We start from the raw sequence: 15,248 nt of genomic DNA on the forward strand, positions 1-15,248 counted from the left end.
TATTCTGCCATATTTACTGAGAGAATCATAGAATCACAGTCTGGTTTGTGTTGGAATGGATCTAAAAGCTCACCCAGTTCCCTCCTGCTGCTGTTAGTAGGGACACCTTCCACTTGCAGGATGCCAACCTGGCCTTGAGCACTGCCAGGGATGGGGCAGCCACAGCTTCTTTGGGCAACCTATGCCAGGGCCTCACCACCCTCACAGGGAAGAGCTTGTTAATACCTAATCTAAATCTACCATTGCTCCTTGTCCTATCACTACTTGCTTTTAGGAAAAGTCTCTCTCCAGGTTTTTTGTAGCCCCTTTAGGGACTGGCAGCTGCTCTAAGGTCTCCCCAGAGCCTTCTCCAGAGTGAACAAGCCCAGCTCTCTCAGCCTGTTTCCAGACCAGACCTGCTTCAGGCCCCTGATCACTTTTATAGCCCTCCTCTGGACTTATTCCAGCAAGGGAGACCTGAAGTCTGAGCTGCAGATATGGTTTCTAGTGAGATACATCACTCTAAATGGTCAGTATTTCCTAGTGCACGAATACTTGCTTACAGAAAGAGAAGTAATGGTAAACTTTAAAATGTTTTGAGAAATCTAGCAGTAGTCCTTTCTGCTTCTTGAAGATAGAGCTGCTGCTACATTCTGACTATTTAAGAAGTACTTCTATTACCCAATTTCAAGATAAAGCTACAAAATAATCTCAGATTTCAAAAAACTAACCACAGGCACACTGAAAATAAGGGAGATCAGGTGATTTTTTTTTTGCTATGAAATCTTGAATAAAAAGCACCTAGAGACAGGAGATGAAAGGAGATAAAGGAAGTAGTGATGCCAAATTGTCCTTTGCATATCATAGAATCATAGAATAGTTAGGGTTGGAAAGGACCTTAAGATCATCTAATTCCAACTCCCTGCCATAGGCAGGGACACCTCACCATGCCACCCAAGGTTTCATCCAACCTGGCCTTGAACGCTGACAGGGATGGAGCATTCACAGCTTCGCTGCACAGCCCACACCAGTGCCTCAACACCCTTACAGTAAAGAATTTCTTCCTTATATCCAATCTAAACTTCCCCTGCTTAAGTTTGAACCCGTTACCCCTTGTCCTATCACTACAGTCCCCCTCCCCAACATTCCTATAGCTCCCCTTCAGATACTGGAAGGCTGCTATGAGGTCTCCACACAGCCTTCTCCAGGCTCAACAGCCCCAACTTTCTCAGCCTGTCTTCATATGGGAGGTGCTCCAGTCCCCTGATCATCCTTGTGGCCATCCTCTGGACTTCTTCCAACAGTTCCATGTCCTTTTTATGTTGAGGACACCAGAACTGCACATAATACTCCAAGTGAGGTCTCACAAGAGCAGAGTAGAGGGGCAGGACCACCTCCTTTGACTTGCTGGTCGCACTTCTTTTGATGCAGCCCAGGATAGAGTTGGCTTTCTGGGCTGTAAGCACACACTGAAGCCAGCTCATGTTAAGATTCTCATTGACCAACACCCCCAAGTCCTTCTCCGCAGGGCTGCTCTGAATCTCTTCTCTGCCCAACCTGTAGCTGTGCCTGGGATTGCTCTGACGCAGGTGTAGGACCTTGCACTTGTCATGGTTAAACTTCATGAGGTTGGCATCAGCCCACCTCACAAGCATGTCAAGGTCCCTCTGGATGGCATTCCTTCCCTCCAGCGTATCAACCAAACCACGCAGCTTTGTGTCATCAGCAAACTTGCTGAGAGCGCACTCAATCCCACTGTCCATGTCACCAACAAAGATGTTGAACAAGACTGGTCCCAACACCAATCCCTGAAGGACACCACTTGTTACTGGTCTGCAGCTGGACATTGAGCCATTGACCACAACTCTTTGCATGCGGCCACCCAGCCAGTTCTTTATCCACCAAGTGGTCCACCTACCAAATTGATTTCTCTCCAATTGAGAGACAAGGATGTTGTGTGGGACAGTGTCGAACGCTTTCAACAAGTCCAGGTAGATGACGTCAGCTGCTCCAGCCCTGTCCATCACTTCTGTAGCCCCGTCACAGAAGGCCACCAAATTGGTCAGGCAGGATTTTCCCCTAGTAAAGCCATGCTGGCTGTCACCAAGCACCTTGTTGTTTTTCATGTGCCCTAGCATGCCTTCCAAGAGAATCTGCTCCCAGATTTTGCCAGGCACAGAGGTGAGACTGACTGGTCTGTAATTCCCAGGGTCATCCATTTTCCCCTTCTTGAAAATGGGGGTTACATTTCCCTTTTTCCAGTCATCAGGAACTTTACCTGTCTGCCATGATTTTTCAAATATGATGGCCAGTGGCTTTGCAACTTCACTCGCCAGCTCTTTCAGGACCCGCAGATGGATTTCATCAGGTCCCATGTACCTGTGTGCATTCAGGTTCTTAAGATGCTCTTGAACCAGATCCTGTCCTACAGTGGGCCTAGGGTCTTCATTCTCACAGTCCCTGCATCTGCCTTCCAAGAGTTGGGTGGTGCAGTCAGAGCCTTTGCCAGTGAAGACCAAGGCAAAGAAGTCATTAAGAGCCACAGCCTTCTCCAAATCCTGTGTAGCCAGTTCTCCCAATAGCTTCTGGAGGGGGCCTGCATTGTCCCTACTCTGTTTTTTATCTGTTACATACCTATAAAATTCCTTCCTGTTACCCTTAACATCCCTAGCCAAGTTTAATTCTAACTGGGCCTTAACTTTTTAACGTGGTCCCTAGCTTCCCAGACAACATCCCTGTATTTATCCCAGGCTGCCTGTCTTTGCTTCCACCTTTTATAAGCCTCTTTTTTCCTGTGAATTTTTCTCAGCAGCTCCTTGTGCATCCAAGGAGGTGTCCTGGGCATTCCTAATTGACTATACACGTAAATGATTTGCCTAGAATAAGACAAAATCTGCCAGCAAAGTTTACTAAACAAACAACAATTATTTAGCAAACTTTTAGAGGCTATTTATTATATGCTGAGATTGTTTGGTTTTTTTTTTTTTTTTAAACTGCATCCAGGAAAACACAAACAGAGAGGCAACTCTTGGAGGCAGAGCAAATCATCCTGTGATATAAGTAAGCCAATGCATGTGTTTAAATGTGGGAAACAAATACTGAAAAATAATTTAAAAAGTGGACACATTTAGCCATGATTTATCTAAGGGTGATCTTTCCAGTCTTGTGCCACACATAAAGCACTATTTTATGGGCTGACTCATGCATCCACACCTTTATGGGCTGACTCATGCATCCACACCTTTATGGGCTGACTCATACATCCACACCTCATAGGCTAACTCATGGTGAGCTTCTTACAAGCTAATCATTACATTCAGGCAATGCAGAATATCACAAAATTTAATATTCCAGATGAGAATGTAGTCTCAAAATGAACATTGAGGGGATTTTTCAGTTGCAAATACATAACATGACCAAGAAGGAGCATGTGTGCTGCAACAAGCTGTGGTGGGAAATGGAATAATGGATACCAGCTCTTGCTTTGCTTCACTCAGTAAAATCAATCATCTGTTCAAAATTGATGACAAAGAATGAAGTTATGACACCAGTAAGAGAGACAGTGAAAGAAATTAAATGATTCTATTTAATATTTACTTAGTACTTCAGGTTTATTAGTGAGTATTTAAATACTGAGCTTACTAATTTCTACCATGTTCACAGAATCTGGTAAAGTCTGAGTGCCATCCAGAAGGACCTGGACAGGCTGGAGAGGTGGGCTCATGCAAAACTCATGAAGTTGAACAAGTGCAAAGTCCTGCACCTGGGTCAGGGCAATTCCAAAGACAAATACAGGCTGGGTGGAGAATGGATTGAGAGCAGCCCTGAGGAGAAGGACTTGGGAATGCTGGTGAATGAAAAATTGGACATGAGCCAGCAGTGTGCGCTCGCCGCCCAGAAATCAACTGTGTGCTGGGCTGCATAAAAAGAAGCATGATCAGCAGGTTGAGGCAGGTGATTTTGCCCCTCTCTGCTCTCTTGAGGTCCCACTTGGAGTACTGAGTCCAGCTTTGGGGTACTCACTACAAGAAAGACATGGACCTCTTGTAGTGGGTCCAGAGGAGAGCCTCAAAAAGTGGTCAGAGGCTGGAACACTTCTACAAAGAAAGGCTGAGAGAGTTAGGGTTGTTCAGCCTGGAGAAGAGAAGGCTCCAGAGAAACATTATTGTGGCTTTTCAGTACTTTAAAGGGGCTTATAGGAAACACAGGAAAAGGTATTTTAACCAAGGCCTGTAGTGACTGGACACACGGCAACTGTTTTAAATTGAAAATGGGGAGATTTAGATAGCTATAAGGCGGAAATATTTTTACAATGAGGGTGGTGAGACACGGGAACAGGTTGCCCAGGAAAGTTCTGGATGCCCCATCCCTGGAAGTGTTCAAGAGAAAAGATATTAAAATCACTGGTTGTTTTGGTTGGGTTTTTGTTGTTTGGTTTGTTTGTTTTTTTTTTTTAATACTTTTGTTTTGAGGTCATTAATTCGAGTAGAAAGGAGCAATCAGATCTAGTGGAAGGTGTCCCTGCTCATGGCAGAGTGTGGGGTAAGTTGGAACTAGATGATCTTTGAAGGTTCCTTCCCACCCAAACTGTTCTGTGATTTTATAATTCCATGATTCTGTGATTCAGTTATTTTAAGACTTAGTTAACTTATTTTCCTTATTCCTCTTTAACCCAGATTTTTTTTGTCCCTTAGTGAGCAGAAGAGTCATTTGGAAGCATGTCTGAAAGCAGAGGTCTTGAAATATTCCCCTTTTCCAGGCAAAGGAAGCAGGATCCCACCACTGTGAAATGTTTGAGGATAGTGTGCAAACTACTGTTTCTTGAAATGGAAGCAAACAGTTCAGACATCCACTGTCATCTAATGAAGTAACCCATCCATTGCTTGTGGTCCCTAAAAACAGAGGTCTAACAAAATATTTTCAGTCAAATTTACTCAATCATCTCTAAACAGAGTATTGCAAATGCATTTAATCCTTAAAACTGGAATACATCTTTCCTTTTCTTGTAACCTATTTACTAATTTTCTGGTTCACTTCCTTTATATCTGATTGATATTTGCTCCCTGAAGATACTTCCTGGTAGCACCTCCAACCAGATTAAGAAAACAGCAGGAGAAAGCTCTGAGATCTGGCAGATGGTTAATGGCTAGATATTTCTTTGGAGAGGTCATTGTCCCTCAGTGACCAATGATCATCTATGGAGAACAATAGCAAGCCACTGAGTGAATATGTAATACATCAGAGATGTGACTCCAGCAGCATGCCACCAAAACCAGTTTTTTCCTGGTTTACATGCAGAAAGCTGTGCAAAATGTGTGAGCCTACCTGAAATTGCCTCATGTATGATGTCGTTATTTCTGTGGCCAGCAGATGAGGATTCCAGAAATGGAATCCTTTCTCTTGATTGTGCAACAGCAGGTAATAATGTATGAGACTAGATTTTCATCTTTATAGATGATCCTTCTGAAATAATTAAATGTTGGACTGCTAGAGCTAGGTTTGTTTTAATCCATTTTAATTTCTAACATTGTAGCAGATGAGCCATTCATATTACATATCTGGAGTCCCCTAAATGCAAACAAAAAGGTAAACAAAAAAGTTTAACTCCATTCCGCAACCCATTTTAACTCTAAACATAAAACCTGATTACAAATGACCTGTTTCCATGGGGAAAAGCTGGAGTAAATATTAACAAAAATGTAGTTAGCGCTGTTAGTGCCTTCCTAGTCAAAGATGTACGGTAGTTTTTCAACCACAATCAAAATGAGGTTTTGGTTTTTTTTTGTTTTGCATAACATGAAATCAAAGTACCTGTCCCTTGTGAGATACGTATCCTTGTCTTGTAGATTGCAGTTTTTTTCCCTTCTGTTTTTTTCTTGGAAATAGTAATGTTTCCTTTTCTGGTAAGATTTGCTGTCAGTCTACATTTCTTATAGTTTATAAGTCAAGAAATTACATTCAATTCGTTCACTGGTTGGTGAGAAGTCTGCTATATTGTATATTGTATGAGAATATTCACATGGCAATGAAGATTTGACATCTCTCCAAAGATAACTGCCATTTGAAGTACCACATTGCTTCAATTACATGAAATTTCTTTGGCATTTGGTACAAATTCCTAAAAGTGACTGAACAATGTGAATGTGGGAATGTTTCAGAAGTGTTATTACATGTAAATATTCTGTCAATTCAGAGCAATGTTTGTGTAAATACTTGTACTGAATTCCTCAGTCTCTGTGTTAAAATGGTATTTGCTTGCATTGCAACAAAACCACATCTTCAGTCAACCTAATGCAGCTGAGATTTACTGACTTCCATCATGGCAGCTACATATTATGGGTAGTTCTAGCAGGAGCCACAGTTCCCTATTATATGAAGGAGGTGTAGGTAGCAAGCGTAGGTGAACTGCTGATGACAGGCTGTAGTTGCCTGAGCCATGATAACTCAACTAATAGCAATTCTTGTAACCTTGTGCTTTCTTTTTTTTTTTTTCTCCAGAAAATTGATGAGAAATATTTGTCACAGTCTTATTAAATCTCTTCCATGTCATGAACTACTTCAGGAGGAACCTAGATGCCTCCTCCATAGCCAGCCAAGTCAGTCCTCTTTTGCCAGTTGCCTACCATTTGTACTGAGGTATTGAAAAGTGTGCTGAGAGATGGATCTGCCATGTTTTTGGGCTGCTCTGAATAGAAAAGTACAGTGATACTTGCTCAGTCCCCCAAAGGATAACAGTAGAGGAGACAGAGCAAGAGACCAACAGCCCTGAGTGAAAAGTTAGTGAAACATGGAAGTTGATCAGTAGGAGAATTGTGTGTACTTAAGCAGAACTTTTTGATCTTACGGAAGCCAGTGGAGGGGGAGAAAAAAAATGCCTGTGGAAGAAAGCTGCTGTTATCCTATTTCAGTATAGATTTTTTTAGGACACCTAACTCTTTCCCCTCACTATTTGTGGAGCCCAGGAAGCTAACCCTAACCCCGAGTTTCTGATTCCATTAAGAGGAGTGCTGCGCTTAGCTGCTAGGTCTTGTCCTAAACCTGTAAAATATTGCATTTGTAAAAGTTAATTTCAGCTACTTTCCCTTACTTGAACTTTCCTTCATACAACAGATATAATCACAGTTTTAGGAAAGAAAATATTAGTTCTATGAAACATTTTCTAATAGTGGACCTCTTGTTTGGGATGGCACAGTGACAAAACACTAACACAGTCAGTCTCTTTGTGAACTTTATACTGTAGATCATAAAATGAAGTAGCTACATTTCCATTGAACTCTATTAACAGCAGGGGTCGGGTTGAATAATTCAGAAAACCTACCATTAAACTCTTCATTTAACCATAGGGGAGAGGGCACTGGGAAATAACAGTGTAGAAGGTTGTTCTGTTCATAACTGTGAATTAGTGTGGCTATTAGTATGGCCTTTGTGTCAGAAATAAGAGACAAGTGCTGCAACTGTGGTGTTGCCCATAGTATACAATATGTAGGCTTCATTGCATAAGAAAGCAGATACTGATTTTCCAAAGCATCATAATGTTGATTAAATTGCTAATTGATTTATAAAAAAAACCCAACCCAAACAAGCCAAAATCAAAAGAAACACTATAAGGACTCAGAAATGCTGTAACATTTTGTCAGCTACTCTGAAAATATATTTGAAGACTTCTAAACAGTCCCTAATAGATGGCCACTTATATTTTCTATAGATTTCTGGAAGAAAAAAACTCCTAAACAAATTGTGTCTGTGTTTCCTATTTTTTATAGTAGATTTTCCTTAATGTGAAATAAGTAGTTCTGTTCACACATTGCAAAGATTTGAAGTAAACCTGGTCTCTCTCCCTGAAAACATAGAAGTATTACACTTGACATCTTAGGAATCAGGACTTATTTCTACCCACAAGTTTTCTGTGACAAAGGCTCTTAAAACAGAGAAAGAGTTTGTGAAAATATAGCTGCTTTTAATGCTATGAATGCAAATGAAAAGCCATAATTTTGCAGATTACCATCCAGTCACTTCTATGTCTTTGTCTCCTAGACTGTACTGTCAGAGCTAACCTCTACTCATTTTTGGGAAAAAAACCCAAAACAAATAAAACAAAAAAAATCAAAACACCAAAAAAACCAAACTTATATTGCTTTTATGAAATTAAAGGTTCATAAAAATATGTCTCATTTCAGTGGCATTTCTGTTGCTTGGAAGTTCCTTGGAACAGTAAGCATTATCTTGTTAGTGAGAAGCAGAATATCTCATGTTTGTTCATGTCACATTGCCAGTTCCCTTCATTAAAGTAATTTGAAAACTCTTTTAATTAAATTACATTAATAGAATACTGAATGTGCAGGATAAAGAGCCAGGTTTTCCTAAAGCCCGGAAGAAACTGCTGGGTGGCTGAGACCAGCTCAGTCTTCCATTAATGAGTTATCCACAATATCAGCTATGCTCAGCTGAAACAAACTGCCTTGAAAGAACACATCACTGGGAATTCACTATTACGGGCTTTGCATCAAATTTGTAAAGTTAACAACATATCTAAAACATGTATGCCCAACCTCACTCAGTTTTTGTAACCTTTGTAACTGGAGAATTTAATTTCAGAATCCTAGTACAAAATTCTGTGTGAATCTGTGCAGTTATACTGCTGTGCTGTATTGAATATAAACTGTAAGTTTTACTTTCTCTGTAAATCAGCTAGACAGATTTCCTCAAGCATCCCTCTGATGCCACAGGATGAAGACAGTCAACAAAAATAAAACCCATTAGGTTCAAAATGCATTTTTAAACCATGTTCTCACCATGTTTTTTTGTATTTGTAACTGAAGTATTGCGCAGAGTCCTGATGTTATGTATATCCTATGGAAACATCTGTCAATACAGCCTATTCAAAACAAAGTATTATAAAGATAACAAAATTATGAACAGGAACAGTAATTCCTCAGTAAAACCTTAATGTCTTGGTTGTGAAACTTTTATTTATGTAGAATTACCAAGTGAAATAGAGCCCAGAAAAACCACCAGTTTCATTGCATTACCTCAGAGCAGGGTCACTGTGCCTAACATGAGCATTTTTTTCATTTATTTATGTCTGAAGATTATAACCAGTCTAGTTCCATAAGTAAACAATATTCAAATATCATGCTTTAATACTCTGAATTTCACAAAAATCTACAGCTCTTGAAGGAAACTGTAGTGAGTTAGGATAATCCTGAAATATCAAATATAAACTGGATTAAGTCTGCTGATCTTGGCAGATGCACATCACAATCTACCAGACGATGCTTTGACCTACGAAGAAAGACAAACATGCAAATTGAATGCTTATAAGCAGCAGCTGGCAAAGGCCCAGACAAATAAAATTAAACTTTTTAGTTCATTATATTGGTTTCTCTTCACTGAAGGAGAAAAATGAAAGAACTAGCTATTTCTTGAATAAATATTCATACCAGAACTGATGCAGAAGAGCAGCATCCAGATTACCTGCTGGGAAGCCTTGTGGTTCCTCCCAAGGTTCCTATGTGCTTCCCGAGAATGGAGACCTGTCTGAAGTACCACAGTTCTCAGTGGCAGGTATTCTTACATCAAACCAAGAATAACATTTGGGAAGTTGTGCACAAAGCTAAGTTCTTAGATCAAAAGTCAGGGGCACATTGAGGTTGCTTAATGTGTGGATTGCTGTAGAAACATACAGCAATGAAAAGTTAGAATTATTTTAAGAAGGTTAATTATAGAATCATAGAATCATAGAATACTTAGGATTGGAAAGGACCTCAAGATCATCTAGTTCCAACCCCCCTGCCATGGGCAGGGACACCTCACACTAAACCATATCACCCAAGGCTTCATCCAACCTGGTCTTGAACACTGCCAGGGATGGAGCATTCACTACCTCCCTGGGCAACCCATTCCAGCACCTCACCACACTAACAGTAAAGAATTTCTTCCTTAGATCCAGTCTAAACCTCTTCTGTTTAAGTTTTAACCCATTACCCCTTGTCCTATCACTACAGTCCCTAATGAATAGTCCCTCCCCAGCATCCCTGTAGGCCCCCTTCAGATACTGGAAGGCTGCTATGAGGTCTCCACGCAGCTTTCTCTTCTCCAGGCTGAACAACCCGAACTTTCTCAGCCTGTCTTCATATGGGAGGTGCTCCAGTCCCCCGATCATCCTCGTGGCCCTCCTCTGGACTTGTTCTAACAGTACCATGTCCTTTTTATGCTGAGGACACCAGAACTTAACACAAAACTCCAAGTGAGGTCTCACGAGAGCAGAGTAGAGGGGCAGGATCACCTCCTTTGACCTGCTGGTCACGCTCCTCTTGATGCAGCCCAGGATACGGTTGGCTTTCTGGGCTGTGAGTGCACACTGAAACTGGCTCATGTTCATTTTCTCATTGACTAACACCCTCACGTCCTTCTCTGCAGGGCTGCTCTGAATCTCTTCTCTGCCCAACCTGTGGCTGTGCCTGGGATTGCTCCGACGCAGGTGTAGGACCTTGCACTTGTCATGGTTAAACTTCATGAGATTGGCATCAGCCCACCTCACAAGCATGTCGAGGTCCCTCTGGATGGCATTCCTTCCCTCTAGCATATCAACAGAACCACACAGCTTTGTGTCATCAGCAAACTTGCTGAGGGCACACTCAATCCCACTGACCATGTCACCGACAAAGATATTAAACAAGACCGGTCCCAACACCGATCCCTGAGGGACATCACTTGTTACTGGTCTCCAACCAGACATTGAACCGTTGACCACAACTCTTTGAGTGCGACCATCCAGCCAGTTCTTTATCCACCAAGTGGTCCACCTACCAAATTGATTTCTCTCCAATTTAGAGACAAGGATGTCATGTGGGACAGTATCGAAAGCTTTGCACAAGTCCAGGTAGATGATGTCAACTGCTCCAGCCCTGTCCATCACTTTTGTAGCCCCGTCATAGAAGGCCACCAAATTGGTTAGGCAGGATGTTCCCCTAGTAAAGCCATGCTGGCTGTCACCAAGCACCTTGTTGTTTTTCATGTCCCCTAGCATGCCTTCCAAGAGAATCTGCTCCCAGATTTTGCCAGGCACAGAGGTGAGACTGACTGGTCTGTAATTCCCTGGGTCATCCATTTTCCCCTTCTTGAAAATGGGGGTTATATTTCCCTCTTTCCAGTCATCAGGAACTTCACCTGTCTGCCTTGATTTTTTGATAGCCAGTGGCTTTGCAACTTCATTTGCCAGCTCCTTCAGGACCCGTGGATGGATTTCATCAGGTCCCATGGACTTGTGTACATTCAGATTCTTAAGATGGTCTCGAACCAGATCCTCATGTACAGTGGGCCCAAGGTCTAGGTTTTCACAGTCCCTGCGTCCGCCTTCCAAGACTCGGGTGGTGCGGTCAGAGCCTTTGCCAGTGAAGACCGTGGCAAAGAAGCCATTCAGAACCTCAGCCTTCTCCAAGTCCTGTGTAGCCAGTTCTCCCGAAAGTTTCCGGAGGGGGCCTACATTGTCCTTAGTCTGTTTTTTAGCTGCTACATACCTATAAAATCCCTTCCTATTATCTTTAACATCCCTTGCCAAGTTTAGCTCCAATTGGGCCTTAGCTTTCCGAACTTGGTCCCTAACTACCCGGACAACATTCCTGTATTCATCCCAGGCCACCTGTCCTTGCTTCCACCTTGTATAAGCCTCTTTTTTCCTGTGAATTTTCCCCAGCAGCTCCTTATCCATCCAAGGAGGTCTCCTGGCCCTCCTGCTGTACTTCCTTGTAGTCGGGATGCAACACTCCTTAGCTTGTAGCAGGTGATCCTTGAATGTTAACCAAGAGTCCTGGGCCCCCTTGCCCTCAAGGGCTATATCCCATGGAACCTTGCTAAGCAGGTTCCTGAAGAGGCCAAAGTCTGCTCTCTTCAAGTCCAGGGCAGTGAGCTTACTGCACGCTCTTCTCACTGTCTTGAGGACCTCGAATTCGACCATCTCGTGATCACTGCATCCAAGACTTCCCTGGAGAGTCACATTTCCAACGAGCCCTTCCCTGTTGGTGAGCACGAGGTCAAGCAGGGCAGCTCTCCTCGTCGGCTCCTTTATTGCTTGCAGAAGGAAGTTGTCTTCCACACAATCGAGAAACTTCCTGGATTGCTTGTGCCAGGCCGTACCGTTGCCCCAACAGATGTCAGGGTGGTTGAAGTCCCCCATGAGAACAAGGGCCTGTGAGTGTGAGGCTTCTCCTATTTGTCTGTAGAGTTCTTCAATCCACAGGTTTCTCTTGATCAGGCGGTCTGTAACATATCCCCACAGTAATGTGTCCCATCACCGATTTCCCCGTAACCCTGACCCACAAACTTTCTGTTAACTGATCACCTGTCCCCAGACAGAGTTCCATACTCTCCAGCCTATCCCTAACATAAAGGGCAACTCGCCCTCCCCTCCTACCAGGCTTGTCTTTTCTAAAAAGCCTAAAACCCTCCATTCCAACACTCCAGTCAAAGGAGGCATCCCACCATGTTTCAGTGATGCCTATTATATCATATCCCCGTAGATGTGCCCACATCTCTAATTCCTCTTGTTTATTCCCCATGCTACAGGCATTTGTATAGAGGCATCTGATCTGAGCTCCAAATGAAGCCGGCTCAGTGGCTAGAGTGGCTAGAATATTACTACATTGCTCAGAGCATTTATTATAGGTGCTGGCAACTGACTGGGTGTGTTGGGATGGAATGATGCTCCCCTTCCCCAACACAACTAGTTTAAAGCATCCTTGACAAGTCTGGCAAGCCTCCCAGCAAAACCACTCTTCCCTTTCTTTATCAGAGCAGTTCCACCAGCCCCCAGTAGGCCTGGCCTACAAATTTGGGCCCCATGTCCAAGACACCCAAACCCTTGACTATGACTCCACCCTTTTAACTATTTATTAACCTGTCCAATCTTCCTTGCCTTTGGAAGGTCCTCCCCTGTGTCTTGGAGAATTGTCGAAAAGACTATCTGAGCTCCAGAACCCATGACCACCTCTCCCAGAGCTCTGTAGTCCTTCTTTATACTCCTCAGGCTACTACTATCTATATCCCTAGCACCCACATGTATCACTAGAAGCGGGTAATAGTCTGTGGGACTTACTAGAGCAGGCAGCCTCTCCGCAACATCCCTGATCCATGCCCCAGGTAGGCAACACACCTCCCTTGCGACCGGGTCAGGCCGACAGATGAGCGCTTCTGTCCCTTACAAGGCAGAGTCCTCTACTACTACAACCGGCCGCTTTTTCCTGGCGGCACCGATAGAGATCTTCTGTACCAGTGCACCAGCCGACTGTTTCTGATACAAGTGCATTTCCTCATCAGCCCCCTGCAGGACAGCAAAGTGGTTCTGGGTGGGTACAGCAGATTTAGGAGGAAGCCCCTTGCTTTTAATTGCTCTCTTCCTCCTTTCGTTGGTTTTTTTTTTTGTTACTAATTCCCAGCTTCCCTGATCAACAGCCTCCTTCTTTCCTCCATGAGATACAGGGGATACTTAAGGCCCCTGTGCTGTTTGGTCCTGGAGCAAGCAGTCCTGCTTCCTCTCAGCTTCCCTGACATCTTGCAGCTTACTGACAGCATCCCGTAGCTCAGCCACCTGCTGGAGGAGGACCTCCATCAGGGAGCAGGAAGCGCAGCCCTGCCCATTCTGCACCTTTCCCTCACCAGACCAGTGCAGGCACTCTCTACACTCCAAGCTCTGCACCGCAACCTCCCCACTTACCACCTCTGGGTGCCTACGCTGGCCACCACTGGAGCAACTGGAGCAGAGCTCCCAGACCAGACCCTGGTCATACGGCGAGTGCTCACCATCCCGCTCGCCTGCCCACGCGAACTGCCGTGCAAACTGCCTCGACCTGCTCTGTTTGCCTGCTCTGTTCGCTGCGCTCCTGTTTGCCGCGCTCCCTGGGTAGGTTTTTAACCACTCACAGTTGGTGCCACTCCTCCTGTCTCCGCCCCCAGTGAGTCACCTCCTCGCGGGAGCTGAGCTGTTGGGCAAGTTTTGTTGAGGACGTGAGGCTCCCTCCTCAGTGGCTCTTGTCGCTCTGTGGTGAGGTTCTGGACGCTGATCTCCCCCGGCTTCGCTCCGGTGCCACAGGCGTCCTTTCTCAAGCCACCCCCCTTCAGCAAGTTATGTGATGAAATCCCTAGCAAAATGTCATTAGAAATGATAAAGTCTCAAAATCACCTGATTTTTCAAGAGGAAAACCACAGTTCTGCCATAATCTTTATCAGCAGAGAAAAATGAACTCTTTTAGAGTTATTTTGTAACTGCTTCTTATTTTTCAAGCTATTTTACTTTTAATTTTTTTTTTGTCCTTTCTGTTATGCTCAGCCTTGGACTGAAGTCCCACTCTGAGACAGTATAGGAGACATATACAAGAATTTCAGGTAGCTTCCTCTGCTAGCTAAAAATTAGTTTGTCTACCATAAAGCTAAAAAATTATTTAATTAATTAATTAATTTATAAGATGGAAGACTAAGTGAAACAGTTTTTGTCATCCTTGTCATACTGACAGGCTGCAACATTAATATCTAATATGCAAGTATAGGAAGTCAGAGACTTGACTGCCTGGAAAGAGTTAAAACTTAAACAGTAGCTGCGTTTCACTAGGTGATAGGGACAGAAATGGACAATTACTTTTCTTAGGAGAAAGAAATGAACTATAGCAAACCTGTACTTTCCTTCTGTCTTGATTGATTCTTGTTCCAAAAGCCCTGAATTTTAACCCTGATGGCCACAGTGTAAAATCAAATTTAGTGATAAAGACCACTGTACAAAGACCACCATTTACAATTCTGTTTGCATGGCTAGAAATTATTATCTGTTATCTACTCGTCTATAAACACACACACACACATAGGCTGAATTTGCTAGAAAAGAAGACTCCAAAAAATGAACATGACTGAATGTTTCTTTGGATGGTTAGATTCACTGCAGTTTTAAGAAAATGATTGTTTCTTGATTAAGGCAATGTATTCTCTGTGCAAGTCCAAAATTCAGACTATTTAGGAATCGAGCTATGTGACTTAAAAACTGAAAACATTTCTGCTACTGGGGCTCTGCCAGTTTCATGCACAGGCAGTTCTGTTAGCGAAGAAGTAACTTTGCCTATGCAGTGCCTAACTGAATGAATATCTGTGCAAAAATATTTTGTAGTTTTTACTGATTTTCAACTCACTGCAGTTGTTCTTGACAGTAGATACCTACTGGGGATCTTGAACATTTTTTTTGAAAAGAGCATATTCATCTTCTGTAACCTACACATAGTAATTACCAG

Source organism: Melopsittacus undulatus, chromosome Z (assembly GCF_012275295.1).
Source record: "Melopsittacus undulatus isolate bMelUnd1 chromosome Z, bMelUnd1.mat.Z, whole genome shotgun sequence".
Taxonomy (NCBI): Eukaryota; Metazoa; Chordata; class Aves; order Psittaciformes; family Psittaculidae; genus Melopsittacus; species Melopsittacus undulatus.